The following is a 23,152-nucleotide window of genomic DNA, read 5'->3' on the forward strand; positions in this document are numbered from 1 at the left end:
TAGTGTGTAAGTTAATAGAGGGCAAAGGCCAGACTATAAGGAGTTTGGAGTGAGTAGGGAGTGAGGGAATGGAGGTTGCAAGTACTTGAAAGTTTGATGGTGAGAAGGAGAGACACAGTATAACAACTCAGGAAGAGAGGAAGATTTCCCAAACATTTGTTGTGGTCGTGGTGGTGGTGGTAGTGGTAATATTTTTGTTTTTGTTTTTGTTTTTTTGAGAACAAAGAGACTATTGATAGGTTTGATTGAAGGTGAAGATTCAAGAGAGAAGAGTGATTAGAACAGAGTGCTCTCCAAGAGGTTGCTTCATTGAGGAGATTTCTATGGCTGTCCATCACTCAAACAAAACAAACCATCATTACAGCAAAAGCCAGTCTTCTGCATTATGAAATGGAAAGCTGAATAGTAGTACCTGACTATCTTGTTTGTAAAAAGAAGGTGACATCACTCACCTTGTAAAGAGATTACAAAAGGATTGTTGGATTATTTTAAGTGCTAATTTCTCAAGTATTTCTTTACAGGTCATTACATGCTCAATAGTGTAAAAAACTAAAAGCTATATAGTATTCCAAGCCAATACTAAAGAAGTGTCACCAGAAACTAAGATAAAGTAAGCTGAAACAATGCTTTTAACTATTATTTAAGGATATTATTAACTAGGGATATTCATGTTCTGGTTTACTTTTTTTTAATTTACCAAAAAGGAAACTAAGTCACCATTCTGTCCTGTTAAATGCAAAACACTTGGATCCCCAAGTGGGACACTGAATTTTTTTGTGTCTCCTTGGAGAGACCCACCAGAAAAGTCATCTGAACCAGCTGAATGAGCTGGAATATGGCAAGGAGATAGTTTATCACTCTAGGAAGTTCTGAATGCACATGACTTTCAAGAAAATTAATGATAGTATATATGTCACTGTGAAAAATGCTATAAGAGATAAAAATAAAAATCTGTAAGCTTTATAACAGGGAGTTCCCTTCATGGCTCTGTGGTTAGCAAACCTGACTATGATCCATGAGGACGCAGGTTCAATCCCTGGCCTTGCTCAGTGGTTTAAGGATCTGGCGCTGCCATGAGCTGTAGTGTAGGTCACAGATACAGCTCAGATCTGGTGTTGCTATGGCTGTGGCATAGGTCAGTGGCTGTAGCTCTGATTTGACCCCTAGTCCAGGAACTTCCATATGCCACAGGTGTGGCCCTAAAAAGAAAAAAAAATCTGTAAGTTTTAAAACAGTTTTTAGAACATCTTAGGTGATACAGCTCCTACTTAGCGAAAGTACTCTGATTTTAACTACTATATGCACTGCTGGAAGTGCCTTAGCAACAATATATTCAATGGGGACAAGAAAATTCTTAGGTTCCTTAGAATTAAATTACAAAGTATTTTCAGATATTTGAACTCTGCAGAGGGATATGATCAAGTATTGACTTGACTTCTGCCCAGTACTTGCATTTGAGAAATTATTCAGGGTTGGAAAAAAATTAAAACACTGGAAAAGGAGTAGGTAGAAGAGTGCCCAGTGCTCACATAGGGCCAGGAATAGTGTGTTCCCACTAGACTAGAAAGTGTCATAATTCACATCTGAAGTACCCAAAGATTCTACTTCTATAGTGAGAAGTAATTAGCCCTAGAAAAAAACACAGCTCTGGTCCTGCCTAACAAATTTTAAAACACATGAAGTGATCAAACTGTTCTCAAGTCACTTAACTGCATCCAAGAACAAAGCTCAGGAGTATTTTTAGAGAACCAAAATATTCAGCATTAAACAAAGTAAAATTCACAATGTCCAGAACCCTATCAAAAATCACCAGGCATTCAAAGGAGCAGGGAAAATGTGACCCATAATGAGCAGAAAAGTCAATCAAAACCAATCCGTAAAACTGGTATAAATGTTAGAATTAGCAGATGGGCAATTAAAGAGCATTATAACTATGTTCTATATTTTTTATAAAATTAGAATATAGAAGAGTTCCTTGATGGTCCAGTGAGTTAAGGATTTGGCTTTGTCACTGCTGTGACATGGGTTTGATCCCTGGCATGGGAAATTCTGCCTGCCATGGGTGCCTATTTCACCTTTACAACTCTGCAACATTTAGCATAATAGATCAATCTTTCTTGAAAGTCTCCTCCTCTATTACATTTATGACACAAGGCTTTTCCAATGTTCCTCCTACAGCTGCAAAGAAATCTTCTCCACCTAATTATCAGGCTCCTTTTTCTGCCCCAGCCCCTATTACTTAATAAATATATAAGTAATCAATAAGTATATAATGCTGAATTAATCAGTCAATTCATCAAACTTTAATGCTTTATAAAGGGATAAAGTGATTGTGAGATGGAATCTGTGATCTCTCAAATAACTGCAATGCAAGGAATACAAATCAATGTTGTGTGGTTAAGAAAGGAATAGTGCTCTAAGACAGTCTTGCTTATAGTGAGGATGATTGGAGGATCTTTCTTGAAGTATTTGGTGTTTGAGATAGACTTGGGAGAATAAGTAAGATTTTGCAAGCAAAGATGCAGAGAAACATATTCCAAGTTCAATGTGAACAAAAGCATAGAGAGGCAGGAAAGTATGAGGTGTTCAGAGAACAATGGGTAGAATAGTTTGACCAAAGAGAAAGTTCATGTGGGGAATACTGAGAGATAAAGTTGGAAGGGCAAGTTAGGGTTAGATTATATAACCTTTGTCCTCTTGGTAGGTGGGGCTGTTGGCAACTGCCAGGAAACAATGAACTCTGGACCTTGCCAGCATCAAAATTATCAGCTACTGACATGACTGTGATGACTATGGGAGTTTTCCTACTTCTCCACAATTCCTGTGGCAGCATGCTATCTTTAATAGTCAGTTCCTAGATTTTCTTTTCTTCCATTTTATTCATCCTTTTATTTATTCAATCATTAAAATCTACTGTATTCCAAACACTTTGAAAGACCCTAAGAATTCCAAGACAAATAGCCATGCTTCCAGCCCCAGGAGATTCACATTTCAGTAAAATGCCAGCCTTTAGTATTTTCCTGGCTAAAAATGTTGCACAGATGAAATGACATTTTATTTTGAGTATAAACTAAATAAGTTTTTTATTGCATTTTGTTTTGTTTTGCTTTGGTCACTTTTTGGACTTGTCAGTTAATATATATTATTTTTTAAAGGAAGTAAGTCAGAGAAATACAAATATCACATGAAATTACTAATATGTGCAATATAATAAAAAATGATACAAAAGAACATACAAAACAGAAACAGACTCAAAGATTTAGAAACCAAACTAATGGCTATCAAAGGGGAAAAAAGGGGGGGGATAAATTAGAAGGTTGGGATTAACATATAATACTACTATATATAAAATAGATAAGTAACAAAGACCTACTTATAGCACAGGGAAATCTACTCAATATTCTCTATTTTCTTTTTCTATTTTTTCGTTTTAGAGCTGCACCTGCAGCATGTGGAAGTTCCCAGGATAGGGGTCAAAATCGGAGTTGCAGCTGCCAGCCTAGGTCACAGCCACAGTAACACCAGATCCCAGCTACATATACAACTTACAACTTACACCACACCTTGCAGCAGTGCTGGGTCCTTAACCCACTGAGTGAGGCCAAGGATCAAACCCACATCCTCACAGACACTATGTGGGGTCCTTAACCTGCTAAGCCACAATGGGAACTCCAATATTCTCTAACAATCTATATGGGAAAAGAATCTCAAAAAATAATGGAGACATATAGATGTATACACATATATATGTATATATATACGTATACATATATATCTGATTCACTCTGCTTTATCCTGAAAGTAACACATTGTAAGCCAACTATACTCCAATAAAAAAAATTTTAAGGGAAAGGAGCTAGTCATTTTTATTTTTAATAAGAGTATATCAAAAAAGACTTTCCCCCTACAGAAAGAGTAGCAGTTTTTTGTGATTCAGGGATATTTACTTACCTTCTTCTCCAGGAAAGAAAATACCATAATTGTTTTACTCTTAAGTTGATTATAATTTGTGGTTAGAACAGTGTCCTAAAATAGTCAGACTTCACTTAACCCAGAAATTCTAGCAGTTTCAGAGGCAGCAACACTGTTTAGAATGTTTTTTCTGAACACAGTTACAGTAAATGATAACTGAGATTCCTCACCCCCAAACCTCCAACCTAACCCACAAAACTCTGAAGTAATGCTCCTAAATTATTTTTTTCCTACTGGGGAAGAGGAAGGAGAATAGATAAGGGATTTTTGCTCTTGGATTCTTTGTGACTTCAGAAGCTTAAGACATTAATTATACTATTCTCACATGAAACTGCTGACACCATTCTTTTGGTGCCCATGAACTTCCTCTTTCCAGTCATCATTTCCTCTTTAGAAGTTGTTTCCTATTACTGTCAATACTTTCTTTTATATAACGGTTATAGTTTTAAAAGGCAGTAGATGAGCCTACCCAGAGAGCTGACATAGCTATCAAGCGGAAAATCAAATGCAGCAGCAATGTAGCAATGGCGAGTTTCATAGTCAATAATACCGTCTTTCCCCCTAAAATAACAAATGAATATTTTCTTAAGAGCAACTTTGTTGGTTTTAAGGACTGCTGACAGGGAGATATTTAACAGGAATTATACAGAGGTTCAGAGAATGTCCATCTGGATCCTACTGAATTGTTCAGATGGTACAAGGTAATTGTTTGGGAAATAGAGTCAGTAAGCAGGCTGGAATACTAATTATCACAGAAATTCAGACAAGACACAATGAGATGTTACCTCACACCTGTCAGAATGGCTATCGTCAAAAAGACAAGAAATTACAAGCATGGAAGAGGATGTGGAGAAAAGGGAACCCTCTTGCACTACTGATAGGAATATAAATTGGTCCAGCCACTTTGTAAACAGTATGGAGGTTCCTCAAAAAATCTAAAATAGAACTACCATATGATCCAGCAATTCTACTTCTGGGTATTCATCCAAAGAAAACAAAAACACTAACTCAAAAATATATCTGCACCCCCAAGTCCATTGCCACACATTATCTGCAATACTCAAGATACAGTAGCAAACTAAGTGTCCATAGGTGGATGAATAGATAAAGTGTAATATATAATGGAATATTATTCAGTCACTTAAAAAAGGGAAAATTGTGCCATCCAGACATAACACAGATGGACCTTGAAGGCAATGAGTCAGTCAGAGAAAGATAAATACTATATGATCTCACTTATATGCGGAATCTACGAAAACAGCAAATAAACCCTCATAGATACAGAGAACAGATTAGTGATTTAGAAGTAGGGGATAAAACATAAAAGTTCTCATCACAAGAAAAAAAAACTGTAACCAAGTATGGTGATGGATGTCAGCTGGACATGATGATGATCATTTCCCAATATATGCATATACTGAATCATGCTGCATACCTGACTCAGTATAAGGTATATGTCAATTATATCAACAAAATAAAATGTCAAATGTCAATAAAAGGTCAAAATAAAACATATGTCAATTATACCAACAAAATAAAATGTCAAATGTCAATAAAAGGTCAAAATAAAACATATGTCAATTATATCAACAAAATAAAATGTCAAATGTCAATAAAAGGTCAAAATAAAACATATGTCAATTATATCAACAAAATAAAAATTATAAACCTAGAATCTGTAGCTTTATGAGGCATGGCCCCCTAGAAAATGTCACATAAACCAGGGTATAAAATGTTTGTGTGTCATAGACTAAATACTTCCACTATATGAGGTAATGTCCCAATAACTCACTTAGTGATTTTGTCTACTCTGAACTAGAGGGCATGTGTTTGATGGAGAGAGGGAAAACCTGAGAGCCATCCTCAGCACTTCAGATTTCTTACTGCCTTGTTTGAGACTCTTCATTATTTCTATACTGAAATTACTAGTAAAACTTAACACTGGCTAATATTTCTGATTCTTGTGGCCTGTTTGACAATCTGATCCATTGTTTTAACTCACACTTGTAGGAATGGACAGTCCTACGCCTGCTGTTATCTTTGGTAGAACAGAAGGAAAAGAAGGATGCTTCCTTTGACATGATGGGGGGAGGGGGAAAGGGTACAGAACACAGCTGAACGTCCAATAAAACTTTAATGCTCATGATTTCAAATCTCTAAAATCCCAAAATGCAGAGGGACTCTGCACCCATCTGCCAGCTCACTTTTACATTCTTTTTTTAATTAAAGTATAGGTGATTTACGATGTTGTGTCAATTTCTGCTATACAGCAAAGTGACCCAGAGATACATACACATCCATTCCCTTCCTTATATTATCTTCCATCATGGTCCATCCCAAGAGACTGGATATTGTTCCCTATGCTATACAGCAGGATTTCATTTCTTATCCATTCTAAATGTAATAGTTTGCATTAACTAACCCCAAACTCCCAGTCCATCACACTTCCTCCCTCCCTCCCCTCTGGCAACTATAAGTTTGTTTTCTATAACTTTGAGTCTTTTACTATTTTGTAGATGGATTCATTTGTACCACATATATTTTTTTTTTCTTTTTAGGGCCACTCCTGCAGCATATGGAAGTTCCCAGGCTAGGGATCAAATCAGAGCTGCAGCTGCTGGTCTACACCACAGCCACAGGAATGCTAGATAGAAAATACAATCTCCAAATAGCAAAAAAGAAAGAAGATACATTACTACAGATCCTACAGATATTAAAAATAATAACAAGGAGTTATTTTGAACTACTTTTTGCCAATAAATATGATAACTTACATGAAATACATGTCTTGAAAGACATATGTAGTGTAGATGCCTGACATAAAGCTTTTGATTGCTGAGACATCCATTTCAAAGATATCCATCTCAAATAAATATACTGCCAAATCTATGACAGAGCAAAACAACTAGATAAGGAACTAGGCCACTCCCACTCAGGAAGTTCCCCTCTTAGGAAGCTGTAGGTAACCTAAGTAACTGATCGTTTTCGTGACCCCTGCTGCTCCCTTCCCACAACCAAATTCCCACTCTACTCTTTAAATTAATCTTATAAAGACTGAATTCACAAAGCCCTAGACAACTTATTCTAAGACTCTAATAGTCAGAGCTCCAAGTTTCCTCTCTCTCTCTCTACCTCTGTTTCTCCTTCTACCTCTCTTTTGTTCTCTCTCTCTCTAAGACCTAGTTGGGTGGCCCTCAGGCATTTGTGTACCTGTGAGTAATAAATCCTGTTCTTAAAAATTCCCTTTGGTTCCTTGCTGAAAGTGCATCCTGCAATCATAAGAACCACAGGAGCCAGCCCAGCCACAATACTGGCCCAGACACATTGGTGAGGGTGAGGGGAATGTTCTGTGAGTGAAGGTGGGGGGGGATTCTGCAGGGCTGGGTGAGGTCCTCAGCCATTCCTAGCCAAGAACATCACTATCAATAGGCTGGGAGGACACAATAACATGACTTACCAAATTTACAAAATAAACAGAAAATCTGAATAGCATTATATCTGGTTTTTTTTAATATCAAATTTTAAATTTAAAACTGCTAGGGCCCAAATAGCTTTGATGGTGAATTCTATCAAACATTTGATAAGAAAATAATGAAATTCTACAAAAATTCCTTCAAAAATTAGAGAAGGGAAGAAACAGTCCAAGTCATCATATGAGCATAGCATAACCTTAAGAACAAAATAAGACAAGCACTATATAAGGAGATGAAATTACAGACCAACTCTCCTCAAGAACACATATTTTTAAATGCTAATAAAATATTAGTAAATCAATTACAGAATTATATTTTTAAATGTATCATAATCAAGTAAGATTTATCCCATGAAAACAAGGTTGATTGACTACATTAGAACAAACAGTGTAATCCACTACCATACAGATTAAAGAAAAACTATAGGATTAGGTAAAAGCAAAATGCTGACAAAACTCAGTATCCATATGTGATTTTTAAAAAGAAATGGAAAGGGGGAAAAAAATCTCTTAGCAAACTAGGAGAACAGGTGTCCCTCAGTCTAATCAATTTTGAAAAATCTGTAGCTAATGTTTCCTCAATGATGAAATATTACATATTTTATCCCTAAGACTGGGAACAAGGCAAAGATGTCTGCTCTCATTATTTCTGATCAACATTATTTTCAAGTACCTACCCAATTCAATAAGAAAAGAAAAAGGAAAGCATAATACTTGGAGGGAAAAAAAAGAAGTAAATCAGTTTGAATTCATGATGGCACAATAGCATATATGAAAAAAATCTTTAGATATAGTTGGAGCATGATAATGTGAGAAAAAAGAATGTATTCATGTGTGTATAACTGGGTCACCATCCTGTACAGTAGGAAAAAAATGATGTACTGGGAAAATAAAAATTAAATTAAATTAAAATTGAAAAAAAACTTTAGGAAAACAAAAACAAAAGCTACCAAAAGTAATAAATGAATTCAGAAGTGTTTTAAGTTGTGTAAACTGATAGGGTGGAGGGGTCCCCAGAAAAAGAAAACCAGGCATGGCTTTCTTGATAGAAGAGAAGCCATTTTGAATGAAGCCATTTTGTGATTGAAGCCTGGCCATTTACGCTTGCCCTTGAACAGGACTCAGTAATTAATGACCTAAAGGGAATAAAAGAATGCAGAAAAAAATTCTTATGAGGCAATATAAATAACAATAGCAGAGATAATACAGTATATTATAAAGACTCCCAGGTCTGTTTCAGGTAAAGATTAAACTGAAGCACTCAACCATCAGACCAATGGGAACCTAAGGATTGATGACATTGACATTTTCTGAACTTTCCAAATTCAATCAGCTGAAGCTTGGACTCTGTGAACCACCCAAGCCCTTCCATGAATATGCATATACCCTTAGCTTAAAACTCCCTGAGATATGCTGTTCAGGGATGTGGGACCTCAAGGCTTCATCAAGGAGATAGAACTCAAAGCCTCTGGCCAAGCCAAGAATTACCAGACACTTATCATCATTCCACCTTTCTCACTGTAATGACAGCTTCTCCACTTTGAGCAACATGACCTACACCTTCCTGACCCCTACTAGGAAAGGCGTGTGACCCACTCCTTACCCTACCCCTATAGGGGCTTTGTACACCCCCAACCAACCAGCAACCATATCATAAGACCCCTCTTTCCCCAACTAATCAACAGATCAGCAGGTGTATCACGAGACCTCTCCTCTCTCCCTGAGCTATAAAAACAAACACTACCATGGGCTCAGGGGCAGCTCTCCCTGATCATCAGGAAGGTGTCCCACTCCAATAGCAGCATCTATCTCAATAAACTCTTCTTTCTGTTCACCTCACCATGTGTCTGAGAATTCTTCTTCTGACCCATGCGCACAGACCACGACAAGGAAGACACCACTTTACGAAGGATCCCAGTATTTTCTTTACTTGCTACAAGTAATAATAAATCCTCCCTTCTTCTAATATTTGGCTTGATTGCATCTTTTGGGTGGATACATTCTAAGAGGTGAACCCAATTTTTGGGTAACGGTTGCAGAGTTGCCTAAAGCCTCAATTATATTTTTATACATTGGCAATGAACAACTGGAAAATAATTTTTTCAAACATCACCGTGATGTACAGTAGAAAATTGACAGAACACTGTAAACCAGCTATAATGGAAAAAAAATAAAAATCACTGTACAAAAAAATAATTTTTTCAAGCATAAAGTACATAGAGATAAATTTAACAAAAGCTCTTGGAGACATCCACCACAAAAATTCAAAATATTGTTAATGAAATTTAAAAAGATCCTTCCTAAAGAGAGGGAAGGATATACCATACCATGTTCACAGATTGGAAGATTCAGTGTTGTTAAAATATCAGTTCTCTTCAAAATGATGTACTGATTCAGTGCAACTTCAACGACAATTCTGGCTTATTTCTTTGTAGAAACTGTCAGTCTGATATTAGACATTATATGGAAAGGCAAAGGATTTAGCATATTTAAAATAATCTTGGAAAAAAGTCCTAAGGCCCTACTCTACCTTATTTCAAGACTCACTTGAAAAATACAGTATAGCACTGGGAACTATAGCTAGTCACTCATGATGGAGAGTGATAATGTGAGAAAAAAGAAGATATACACGTATGTGTAACTGGGTCACCTTGCTGTACAGTAGAAAATTGACAGAACAGTGTAAACCGGCTATAATGGAAAAAATAAAAATCATTATAAATGATTAAAAAATCAAATTAAAAATAAATAAATAAATAAATAAAAATACAGTAATCAAATGGACCCAAAACAGACATATGGATCAGTAGTATAGAATACAGAGCTCAAACCCAAAAATAAAATCACTGACAGTCAGGTAATCTACAACAAAGGAGGCAAGAATATAAAATGGAGGAAAGACAGTCTCTCTTCAATAAGTGGTGCTAGGAAAATTGGACCACTCCATGTAAAAGAATGAAATTAGAACATTTTCTAACACCATATACAAATATCAACTCAAAATGGGATTAAAGACCTAAATTTAAGATTGGAAACCATAAAACTCCTAGAGGAAAACAGGCAGAACACTATTTGGCATAAAGCATAGCAATATTTCCTGGATCCATTTCTTAAAGCAAAGGAAATTTAAAAAAAATAAACAAATAGGAACTAATTGAACCTAAAAGCTTTTGCACAGCAAAGGAAACCATTGAAAAAATAAAAAGACAATCTATGGAATGGGAGAAAATATTTGCAAATGATCTAAAACATACAAACAGCTCATACAGCTCAATATCTAAAAATAAACAACCCAATTGAAAAATGGGCAGAAGATATAAATAGACATTTCTCCAAAGAAGACATACAGATGGCCACCAGGCACATGAAAAGATGCTCAACATCACTAATTATTAGAGAAATGCAAATAAAAACTGCAATGGGGTATCACCTCACACCAGTCAAAATGCCTATCATCAAAAAGTCTACAAATAACAAATGCTGGAGAGGATGTGTGGAAAAGAGACCCTCCTACACTGTTGATGGGAATGTAAACTGATGCAGCCACTGTAAAAAACACTATGGAGATTTTTCAGAAAACTAAATATAGAGCTAACACATGATCCACTCCTGGGCACATATCTGGAAAAGACAAAAACTCTAATTCAAAAAGATACATGCACTCCAATGTTCATATTTACAATGGCCAAGACATGGAAACAACCTAAATGTCCACCAACATATGAATGGATAATGAACATGTGGTACATATATACCATACAATATTACTAAGCCATAAAAAAGGATGAAAAAATGTCATGTGCAGCAATATGGATGGACTTAGAGATTATCACACTAAGTGAAGTAAGTCAGACAGGGAAAGATAAATAACCAAAATATATAATTTACATGTGGAATCCTAAAAAAAAATGTACAAATGAACTTATTTGCAAAACAGAATTGGTTCACAGACATAGAAAACAAGTGTATGGTACCAAAGGGGAAAAGGAGGGAGGGATAAATTAGGAGTTTGGGATTAACAGACACTCCCTGCTATATATAAAATAGATAGGAGTTCCCATTGTGGCTCAGCGTGTTAGGAACCTGATATAATGTCCATGAGGATGTAGGTTCGATCCCTGGCCTCACACAGTAGGTTAAGGATCTGGCATTGCTGTGAGCTGTGGTGTAGGCTGGCAGCTGCAGCTCTGATTCGACCCCTAGCCTGGGAACTTCCATATGCTTCAGGTGCAGTCCTAAAAAGATTTAAAAAAAAAAAAAGCATAAACAACAAGGACCTACTTAGAGCACTTGGAACTATATTCAATATTTTTAATAACCTATAATGGAAAAGAATCTGAAAAAAACTGTGTGTGTATATCATGTAACTGAATCATTTTGCTGTACACTTGAGACACCTATATTTCAATTTTTTTTAGTTGACAAAAGAAGATATAGGCATGACCAAGAAGCACATGAAAAAGTGCTTAACTTCATTAGTCATGAGGGAAATGCAAATTAAAACCACAGAGATTACCACTATATACCCACTAGAATGGATAAAATGAAAAAGACTCACAATACCAAGTATCAGCAAAGACACAGAATAGCCAGAACTCTCATGTATTATAGGTGCACATGTAACATGGAAAAGAATTATAGAGAGAGAATTATTATAGAATTACATGTGTATATATATATATAATTCTTTTCCAGATATACATACATTTTATGAACAGCAAGGTCTGCTGTTCTACTGAACCATGGTAGAGATGGAGAGCTTGTTCCTGGGACATCAAGTGAACCACTGGCCAGAACTGTTGATGCTAAGCTGTCAGACCCACAAAATCATAATAAGATCCCAGGGCCCAGCAGCAGACCATCACAAGATCCAAATGGTACATGTGAGATTGAGCATGAACAGGGCCTGAGGTTTCTAGAAAGCTCTGTGAGCAGGTAGCTAGATCCACATGTCATAATCTTCCACCATGATTGCACCAGCTCATACATACAGCCACATAGCAGTTATTTATGGCTAGCTCACTGTGATGGTTAACTCTATGTGGTAAATTGACTGGACTACAGAGTGCCCAGATATTTAGTCAAATGTTATTCCACATGTTTCTGTGAGGGTGTTTGGGGATGAGATTAATATTTAAATTGGTAGACAAAGCAGATTGACATCCAGAGTGTGGCTAGGTCTCATCCAATCAGCTAAAAACCTGAAGAGAACAAAAGGCTAAATATGAGAATTCTCCTGCCCGATGGCCTTCAAACTGAGGCATACTCTCTTCCTAGTTCTACAGCACCTTCTGGCCTTTAGACTCTCAGTGGAACATAGGTTCTGCAGATTTTGGATTTGCCAACCTCCATGATTGTATGAGTCAATTCTTATAATAAATATCTTCATAGATATCCTGTTGTTCCTGTTTCTTTAGAGAACATGAAGGGAAGAATGATTAAATGATTAAACTTGGTCCATGGATTGGTCAGCTCAGTATGTCAGTGTAAGCCTAAGTAGACACTGGCCAAATTATATTCTTATTCAAGGGTGGCCTGAAAGAGAGTAATGAGAGGAAGTCCTCCCAATGGGCCAAACCTTGGATGATATATAGGATCATCTGCTTGAGAATTTTTTTAAAAAGTGGCCAATGCAGAACAGCTTAGCATAGCTGGTCAAAGTTTTGGAAGAAGAGATACTGAAAGACTGAGGTCAAGAAAACCTATAGTAGGAGCATGTGGATGGACAAATGGAAGTGGATTCAAAGACTGAAGATTTTGTATTGCATATGATCCCTAAATAGAATCTATGATAGAAAAAGCACTAAACCCACAGGTAGACAAAATTATTTGACAATTAACAGAGCTTCTGCATTGTCCATCCCTTGTATTGGACACATGGATGAAGTAACCCCTGGTGGCAGAAATGGAGGCCATAAATGAGCTGAAAAGGATGGACTTCCACTTACCAAAGCTGATATAGTTACTGCTACTTCCAAATCTCCTATCTGCCAACAGCAGAGATCAACCCTGAATCCCTGTTACAGGATTCTCAATGAGACTGTTAAGTTTGTCTCCAGTACAGCCACCATCAATGCCTTTCTTCCCTGCAGGCACGTGCCCTCCCCCCACCCCCGCCCCGCCATCTAGAGGTAGAATCTATTCCTTCTTTTTCTTGGATCCAAACTGAACCTTAGTGATCCATTTACCAATAAATATACAGACATTCTGGAACTTCAAAAGCCAAGTTGTAAGAAGCTGTGCAACAGCCACATGGAACCTCTCAGAATCCTCTTTCCTGGAACTCCTGTTTGAGAAAAATTATCTGCCAAATAAGAAGTCAGATTTCTATCTTGAGAAGACCATGCTATGAGAAAACCAAGCCATCTAGAGAGGCCTTGAAGAATGAGATGTCATATAGAAAGAGAAAGAGAGGTCAAGGTACTCAGAGACATCAGACATCTGAGGAAAAAGCCACCTTAGAAGTGAATTCTCCAGCCTCAGGCACCCCAGCTGAAATCATGTGGATCAGAAATACACCAGCCAGCTAAATCCTTCCCAACTTCATAAACCAAGAAATCATGAGCAAAATAAAATCATCATTTTAAGTCACTACATTAGGGGTAGCTTAGTAAAGACCAACCAGCCAGTTGGTGGCAAGTTGACTGCATAAGATCCCTCCCACCTAGGAAAAGGCAACAATTCATTCTGATGCTAATAGGAGGTCAGTATCTCCTATTTGCAGGCCTGAAAGCTTAGAGAGCATTTGACCCATTGTCCCAGCATCCCACATTATATCACCTCCTATCCAGAGAACAACAGCAAAGAAAGTGCAGGAGTCAGCACATGACTGCAGAACCTACTAGTCATAACTCACCAGACCAAGGAGAACCCACTAAAATGACAGATCTGAGGCAGTACCTGGCAAGGAAAGGAGTCTTTTAGAAGGTTGGACATGGGTCCAAGAACTAAGAAATGGAAGTAGAAGCGGCTCTACTTACCATCACTCCTTGGGGAGTTTCCCCAAGTTCTTGGAGAAGCTTCTTATTGCTACAACTCAGGGCTCTTCAGAGTTTGAGGTCTCAGCTCCCAAAGAAGGAACATCTCCACCAGCAGACTCAGGTCAAGTAGCATTGATCTCCATAAAGCCTCTACCTCCTGATCCCTTCAGCTTCTCATTCCCTGAGATCACCAGTCAGTAAGAGGAGTCATTTGACATGGGCAGCCCCAGGAAGGAGACACAAGTTTGGGCAAGGTAGCTGTTTTTCAGCAATCCCAAAGAGAACTAACAGCTAAGGGCTGAATATTGACAGTCTTCCCAGTAACTAGAGAACTAAAACTTTCTGTCCTGTAGGGAGAATCTAAGCAGTGCCTCATACTAGTTAATTTACTTCACACCATATTTGGAACAAGTAATAGTGGGGACCTTGTATTTCATATGTAGATATTTAGACTTGACCTCAGTAAGTCTCCTGGAAGGTATAAAAGCAAACCCAAGAGGTCTTATTTGAGCCTTCATTGCAGATATGGAAAACTTCAGGCAAAATATAAAGATTTTCAACTGACCAACAGAGAAGAGTCAAAGATCCATAAAGAGATCCAGACGTATAAACTTAACTAACTGGCAAAGGTGACACTGTGATTTACTAGAGAAATAATAGTAATTTTAATAGTGTTGTATAAACTGGATTTCCATCTGAAAATGGATCCCTACTTTATATCATACTAAAATGTTAACCACAGACAGATTATAGATCTAACTGTAAAGGATAAGTAAGCTTTTAGAGGAAAACAAGTTGTTAAACATTTCTCAGTACACTCCTATTTCTACTGACCAGTCATTTCTCACCCTTGTGTCTCCCTGGTCCTTTCTTCCTCAGCTGATGAACATTGAGAAAATTGATGCCATAATGGGAAAGACTCCTAACTTCTATCAAACAATAAACCCACCTGAATTTAAGCCATATTCTCTATTTTCTTTCTTATTAAAATAGAAGCTCCACCTCTGTCCTATCAAAAGAAAAACAAGCAAGTGAAAACAAAAAACTCCACTTTTACTCTAGGTCCTTCTCTGTGCCTCAGTGTCCTTACATGTAAGCAACATAAGACTAATGACAGTTCCTGTTCCATTGTAGGAGTAAGTAGTATTACATTACTGATGGTAAAAAAATAGTTAAAATATTGACCGGTTCGTGACAAGCAGTAAATAAGTATTAGTTAACTACTCTGCTCGGCACAATATCTTGAGGAAGTTAACGATATTTATAGTCTCCACTTCCTCATCTCTCATTCACTCAAAATCAAATAGCACTACACGCAGGCAAAAACCTCTCTAAAGTCTTCCCAGTGCTGTGGGATAAGATTTTACTCCTTTATCATCTAGTCTACAAGGCTCTTACCATGTGATCTGACCCCTGGTCTTCTGGTATTTTCTCTTAACTTGTCCATTCTGTTAATCACTGTGCCTCAGATAAAATGAAGTTTTTTCTCTCCCTCCAATATTCTGAGGTCATTCCTACTTTTATAATTGTTGTTTTCTTTTTTATTTGCCTCCCCCCGGAAACTACAATGAAAGTAGATATCATGTCTGTTTTCTCATCAATGAATCCCCAAACACCCAGAGTAGTGTACATAGTAAGAGCATACATAGTAAGGACTACTGCATAGTAAGTATTCGGAAAAAAAAAAAAAGATTTGTGTGGACATCAAGAATTAGTTATTGAAAAAAAAGCATTCTAACATGGCTTCCTTTCATATCATGCCAATAAACCTCCTCTTGGTTTCCAAATCCGGTAAACTCATCTCTCCACACATGTTATACTGTTTTTCCTATTAGTCCACAATTCACTCCATGAAACTCTCTTCTTTACTTTAGTGAGACCACACTTTCCTGATTTTTTTCCTCCAGTTCCACTTATTTTCTCCTGTTAAGTGTTCTATGCAGGCTCCTCATCCTCTCTGGATATCTAAATTTTGAGTGTGCCAGGCATGGCTGGATCCTGGGAAGTCCCTCCCCCCACGTGACCCACGTTATCTATGCCAAACCTGACATAATGCTTCACTATGAAAATTGTCATGAACGAATCAGTTAGAGGGTAGAGAAGAATCCTGGCTTTTTCCATCCCAAATAGAATTTCTGGCTAGACACTTGAATCTTCAGAATAAGAGGATTTCTTCATGTGCAAGACGAAGGAGAGGGAAATCTCATATCAACTCATGGCCTGGCCTTTGGAGTTTTGTGATACTCTCAGGTTCTGGCTCTCTGATCTCTTAGAATGAATATTGCTTCTTTTCTCTGCCCAGGCTTGCTACTTGCTCTTCCCTTAATCTGTCACTCACCCACTCCCAGCACATTTGTTCTCACACTACGCCCTCTCTGTACCTCCTACTTGTAACATCTATCATGTGCTTTTTGCAGGCACCCACAGGCAGGGTAGGACAGCAAGGCAATCATGCGTGAGAAGAGGAAGAGCAATTAAATTTGTACATTTTATCACATGGCTGCAAAACACCTCCCTAAAAGGATTTACCTAAACATAATTTCTCTCTCATTCATCTGCCATCTCTGCTGCTCCCCTCGGATAGTTACTGTACCCACCCTGCAGAGGCTAGCCAAAGATAATGAGACATGCCACAGAGCCACAATGTCAGAAATCTAAAGAAAGGACCAACAGAAACAAATAAACTATGGTACATCCATTTCTTACCTTCTCTTTCTGGCTAATTCAAACACTATTTAATCTGTATGCATCAGGGCCATGTTTTGAGAAGAGTATCACCTTTAAACATAGGAAGGGGATTAAAAACAATCCCTTCAGACATAAATATTTGACTACATGTTAGCAGAGAACTCTACAGCTTTAAACCTCTTTTTGCTTTGCCTGCTACCACCCCTTGTTATTATAGTCAATAAAAAAAGGGGTGGGTAGGGAAAAAAATGAATCTAGATATTCTTGCCTGGGCAATCCAGATACTTGCCTGGGAAGAGGTATCTGTCAGAACTAGGAAACAGATCACTGGTGAGGTAAGATATATCTTCACCAAGAGAATCTGTCAATGCCTTTAGAAATGTATAATTCTGGAGTTCCCATCGTGGCGCAGTGGTTAACAAATCCGACTAGGAACCACGAGGTTGCAGGTTCGATCCCTGGCCTTGCTCAGTGGGTTAATGATCCAGCGTTGCCGTGAGCTGTGGTGTAGGTTGCAGATGCAGCTCAGATCCTGAATTACTGTGGCTGTGGCTGTGGCCAGCAGCTACAGCTCCAATTAGACCCTTAGCCTGGGAACCTCCATATGCTGTGGGAGCGGTCCAAGAAATGGCAAAAATATTAAAAAAAAGAAAAGAAAGAAAAAAGAAATGTATAATTCTAGAAAATAATGGGTGGCAACAAAAAAACTGAACCTAAATTGTTTCATTTACGACGGAATTCCTGTTCATCATTTGTTCCAAGTTATTCTGGACTAGCCCAGCAGAATGAAATACTAAATGATTTGCATGTACCTCCTGGAATCAAGACTGTAGTTCCAGAAGCTGACATTTATTTCCTCTCTCCTACTTAAGCACTAGCCCAGGGAGGGATTGTTATAGCTTATCTTTCCAGAGGGATAATGAAAGGTCATGCTGCACCAAGTTCCTAAGAGAAAACCAAGGTCACTAATGCACAGGAGATATCAATCACATCACCCCTAGAAACAAACAAAAAGAACAAAAGATGGCAAGAGGAGTTCCTATTGTGGCTCAGCAGGTTAAGAATCTGACATAGTATCCATGAGGATGCAGGTTCAATTCCTGGCCTCACACAGTGGGAGGATCCAGTGTTGCTACAAGCTGCAGTGTAGTTTGCAGATGCAGCTCAGATCCCACATTGCTGTGGCTGTGGTATAGGCCAGAAACTACAGCTCCAATTTGACTTCTAACCCAGAAACTTCATATGCTGTGGGTATGGCCCTGAAAAAAAAAAAGGCAAGAGACTATAGATTTAAACAAATTTGGGGAAGATGAAAACAGGATGAGGAGTGTGACTGGTTAAATTTATTAGATGAAAGTGAACTCTAAATGCTCACAGTAAGGACAACAGAAAGACGCAAGCTTATCTGCTCCAAACTTGAAATGGCAAGTTTGATAGTTAGAGTCCCTCTTCCCCCACCCCCACCAACAAATCCATAAACTCTTCTTTGAGTACGTGATAGAATCTGTCTTCATTCAGGTTTTAATCCCAGAACTGAATAAAATGCTTGGCGATAACAGGGGTTCAAAAAAGTATTTGCTAGTAAAAAGAATGAATGTATCAATTTGTTAATGTAACAACTGATAGGCTTATTTACTTAATTCAGCCTTTCAGATCATGTTCTAGAGTTCCTACTGTGGCACAGTGGGTTAAGAATCTGACTGCAGCTGCGTGGGTAGCTACAGAGGCTCAGGTTTGATCCCCAGCCCAGTACAGTGGGTTAAAGGATCTGGCATTGCTGCAGCTGTGGCATAGTTCACAACTGCAGCTAAGATTCAACCCCTGGCTGAGGAATTTCCATATGCCACAGGGGCACCCAAAAAAGAAAAAAAAATCATGTTCTACATTCAAGATTTTCCTTAGAGGCTAACAGCTACAGATTTATATTTAGACAGAATTCATGAAACAACAAAGAGAACGTGTTGACAAAGTACAATACTCTATTCGTTTTCTTTTGCTACTCCACCAAGGTACCAAAATCTTAGTGGCTTACAACAACATAAATTTAATATCTTGCAGTTCTAGAAGTCAGCTGTGTATCTTTCTAGACATTCCAGTTCCTTGACTTTTCCAGTTTCTAAAGCTCACCCACATTCCCTGGCTCCTAGCCCCGTTCCTCCATTTTCAAAGGAAGCAACTGCGGATGACTCCTTCTCACAGTATATCTATATGATGCTTGCTCTATCATCATATCTCTGTCTGACCTAGCTATGAAAGTTTCTCAACTTTAAAGACACATATGATTAGATTGGACCTACCTAGATAATCCAGGATAATCTCTCACATCAATCTTGACCTTAATCACATCAGCAAAGCTCCTTGTCTGCCTAAAGTAATATAATTTACAGTTATCAGATTAGGACATGGACCTCTTTGGGGAGCTATTATTTTTTCCACCATGAAAGTCCTCCAGCCAAGTACTGTTGGCTATGTTGGGCAAATTCCCTCATTGCCTGTCAGAAAAATCCTATTTCCCTAGAATAAATTCAGCGTCAGACATGCTCAGCTGAGGAAGAAAATTCCTCCATCAACTAAATCATAAAATACCACTTCAGGGCAAGCCCCTAAATGTCCCCTCTCCTAGTAAGGCTTGATCTGGCTTTAGTCATGCCTCTCACAGACATCACCTGACCGACTGCTTACATCAAGGTATGTCAAGCTGACCCATTTTTCTTTTTCAGAGAGACAAAGATACTAACCATGCAGAACCCTGCATCTACTAAAATATGCTGAAGACCGAAAAAGAAAAAATGTAAATTAGCCCTCAGAAAATCCTCTCAGTTCATGTTTCATCACAATAGTATATTTCCACAGCTAAAGGTCATTCATCGATATAGTTTTTGTTATAAAGGTTTTTTTTTTTTCAATTTGGTGACAGGGTTTTGTTTTTTTTTTTCCTCACTTTCCCACTTTGCTTTTCTCTGCTCATTTGGAATGGGCTAATGGCCCTTCTTTTCTGTCTTCCATAGTTATTGGATATTATTTCTTCCAATCAAAACACTTTTTTTTTTTTTTTTTTTTTTTTTTTTTTGTCTTTTTGCCTTTTTGAGGGCCGCTCCCGCGGCATATGGAGGTTCCCAGGCTAGGGGTCGAATCAGAGCTGTAGCCACCAGCCTACGCCACAGCCACAGCAACGCGGGATCCGAGCCGCGTCTGCAACCTACACCACAGCTCTCGGCAAGGCTGAATCCTTAACCTACTGAGCAAGGCCAGGGATAGAAGAACACTCAATCTCATGGTTCCTAATCAGATTTGTTAACCACTGAGCCACGACGGGAACTCCCTCAAAACACTTCTTACAGCTAATTCATCTTTCTTCACAACATAGTCTTCCTGTGTCTTTGTTGGCTTCTATGTTTTACAGAACCTGCTTTCACAAGACTGTGTTCAGACAAGTGCTGGTTGTCTGAGTTATTATTACCATTCCAACACCATGACACCAGCAGTGAAGAGGGCTCAAGACATTTATTAGCAGGAACCTCTCAAGAAAGGACAGCAGAGCATTTCTCAAATGGCTGTAGGTTTCACTTGAAATTTGATTGTTTATTACAAACTAAGATGTTTTTACTTTAATTCTCCAAGGTTTGATTGTAGGAGTTCACATTAGATTTCTTCAACTACATCATTCCTGTACAGACTATGCTGCAGCTCAATCTTCTTTGAAACTGACCCTTCAAGTAAATCATAAACAGTTAAACGGACACTTCCAGGGGAAGGGTGATATGTGATTTGAGAATGAAACCTAAACTTGCTACGCTAACTTCCCCAGGTCGACAGTATTATGAAATGCTGCCTGTTGGAAATTTCCATTTCCCAGCACTTGGGAAACATTTGAAATATTGGACAAATCCCTATGAGGAAGTTTTGACAAGGAAGTTTTGTTAAAGTGTTTAATTAAAATTCCAAACTATCACAGAAATCAGACATTAAGTCTAATTCTTCAACCCTTCCCACATTTTCATTATCTTCACTGGTAACTGGCCCACTCTTTCCATAAAACTTCCTTTTGTATAGCCTATGCAAAGCCTTGGAGGTGGCCAGGATCCCCTAGCCACCCTGTGCCCCACAGCTACACCACAATCTCTCTTTTCTACTAGCACTGACCCTAGCTCCCACTGCCTAGGTGTTCTTATTTCTCCTTTCCTGGTGCTGAAAGGATACAGTTCACCTACTAACCCTTTCTTGCCATTCTTCCTCTCCCCTGGAGGCTTTATCACCTACATTCCATTCACGGTGACCATGAGAAGGGTAACTTATTCATAAGTCCTTTTACTGGTGGTCACAATTTGTTACTCCTCCTCCACCCTCCCACACAATAATGTGTACTTCTCCTTGTTTTTGTCATTCTTTCTTTCTGTCTTATCTCAAGTCTTCTTCTTTGATCCACAGTCTCCCTCTCTCATATTTCCTAAATGCATGCCTGGGAGTTAATGCATGTATTACTGTAGCATTACACCATAAATAATAATAGGCATAAAATCCATACTGACAAATACAGGGATTCACTTGCTGTCAGTGAGAGAATACGGCAAATAGCACACAGAAAGCTATTACCTTGACTTCTGAGAAACAACTCGGGCATTTCTGGAGTCAATCAGGAGTCCATCTTCCTTATAATTGGCTTATATATTTCAAATAATGAATACAGGAATATAGTGCCTTTACAGGCCTATAAATACATATATAAAACACTGTAAATCATTACAAATATCTCTACCTTTTTATTCATTCAGGCATTCTTGGTTTGAAGCCTTTAGCATGAGTCATAAAGCCAAAGCAAATTTTAGAATAAAAGCAAAAAAAACTTTTTAAAGAAGCAAATTGTTTACTACTATAAGATTTCCAGGAAATAAGTGGTTGATAATCTATAGTACCTACCACTATGCCTATCACATAATAGTTCTCAATAAATGATCCTTGAATGGATGGATGTACTAATGAATTCAGTGTGGGAAGAAAGCTATGAGACATATTTCAATATACTGTACCTGAAAGATCAGCCATTACTTCAAAGTCAGAACATATATGCTGTTTCTTGAAGGAGATCCAAGCATTTTGAAAAGAAGTGATAACTGAATGTAGATCAAGGTAGAACCCAGCAATGATGACACATCTCTGTGCTGTTTGGCTTCATTTTTCTTCTGCCTGTCACAGCTCCCAACCTTCCTGTCAGAACTCATTCTATCTTCCTTATTGAAACCATTGTTCACAGTCAAGGTATCTGCAAGGAAAAACACAAGAGGGAAAGCTCATACTTTGTATTCATTCTTCTTGAAGATGGTTCACAAGCCAGAGCTTCTCTTTCTACCTCTATAAACTCTTCATCACTCATTCAGCAACCAGCTTCTTTCTCCTCCTGCCTTCAGAAAATGTTTCCCATTCTGCCTTGGGGAAATATCTAAACTTACAATGAATGTACTTCCTTCCCAAGGGGCAAAATAAATACCACTTCTTTCTTTCTGGATTAACATAATTCTTTTTTCAGCTTCATAAATCTCTCAATTTCAAAGAAGCAGCAAAGCCAAAGCTGGGATTCACAAACTTGAGCTTCTCTGTGAACTTGGAGACTGACCCTGCTCTAGAGTGGCAAGTAGAAGCTCTGGTCAATTCTGAATCATTCCCACCTAGTAAAACAAATGAATCCATTTGGCACAGCTGCCCAGGGACTTGAACCTACTCTATGGAAAATATAGTGGATACAGTTTGACCTAGAATCCCAGATTCAAACAAATGATCCCTACTTTTGTATTCAAGAATCTCAGTTCACAAGAATAAGAAGGACTGTGGGGGTGAGTAACAATACAACATTAGAGGACTCCCCTCTTGGCTTCAAACTGTGTCTGGATTAGACCCAGATCCATGCAAGACACTTGGAATATGCTTGGAGCAACAATTTTATGACATCAATTCCATGACATTTATTGCTTTACCATGTACCATGAGGACAAGAATATGAGAGGAAGTTACCTGCTTATTTTTTCCTCGGTCAAAAATGCATTGC

General features: G+C 38.1%; 1 long non-coding RNA gene across 2 annotated transcripts in view; it reads right to left on the bottom strand.

Annotated features, from left to right (window-relative positions):
- Nucleotides 1–22,369, bottom strand: part of LOC102162881 — a 107,899-nt gene extending 85,530 nt beyond the window's left edge. Inside the window, exon 1 of one of the 2 annotated variants that reach the window (XR_002337938.1) lies at nt 22,140–22,369. This is a non-coding gene — a long non-coding RNA (uncharacterized LOC102162881). Of the gene's footprint in view, nt 1–14,424; nt 15,853–22,139 lie in introns of those variants that run through there. The other variant, XR_002337939.1, reaches the window with a different exon arrangement.

This window comes from Sus scrofa, chromosome 13 (assembly GCF_000003025.6).
Source record: "Sus scrofa isolate TJ Tabasco breed Duroc chromosome 13, Sscrofa11.1, whole genome shotgun sequence".
NCBI classification, from domain to species: Eukaryota; Metazoa; Chordata; class Mammalia; order Artiodactyla; family Suidae; genus Sus; species Sus scrofa.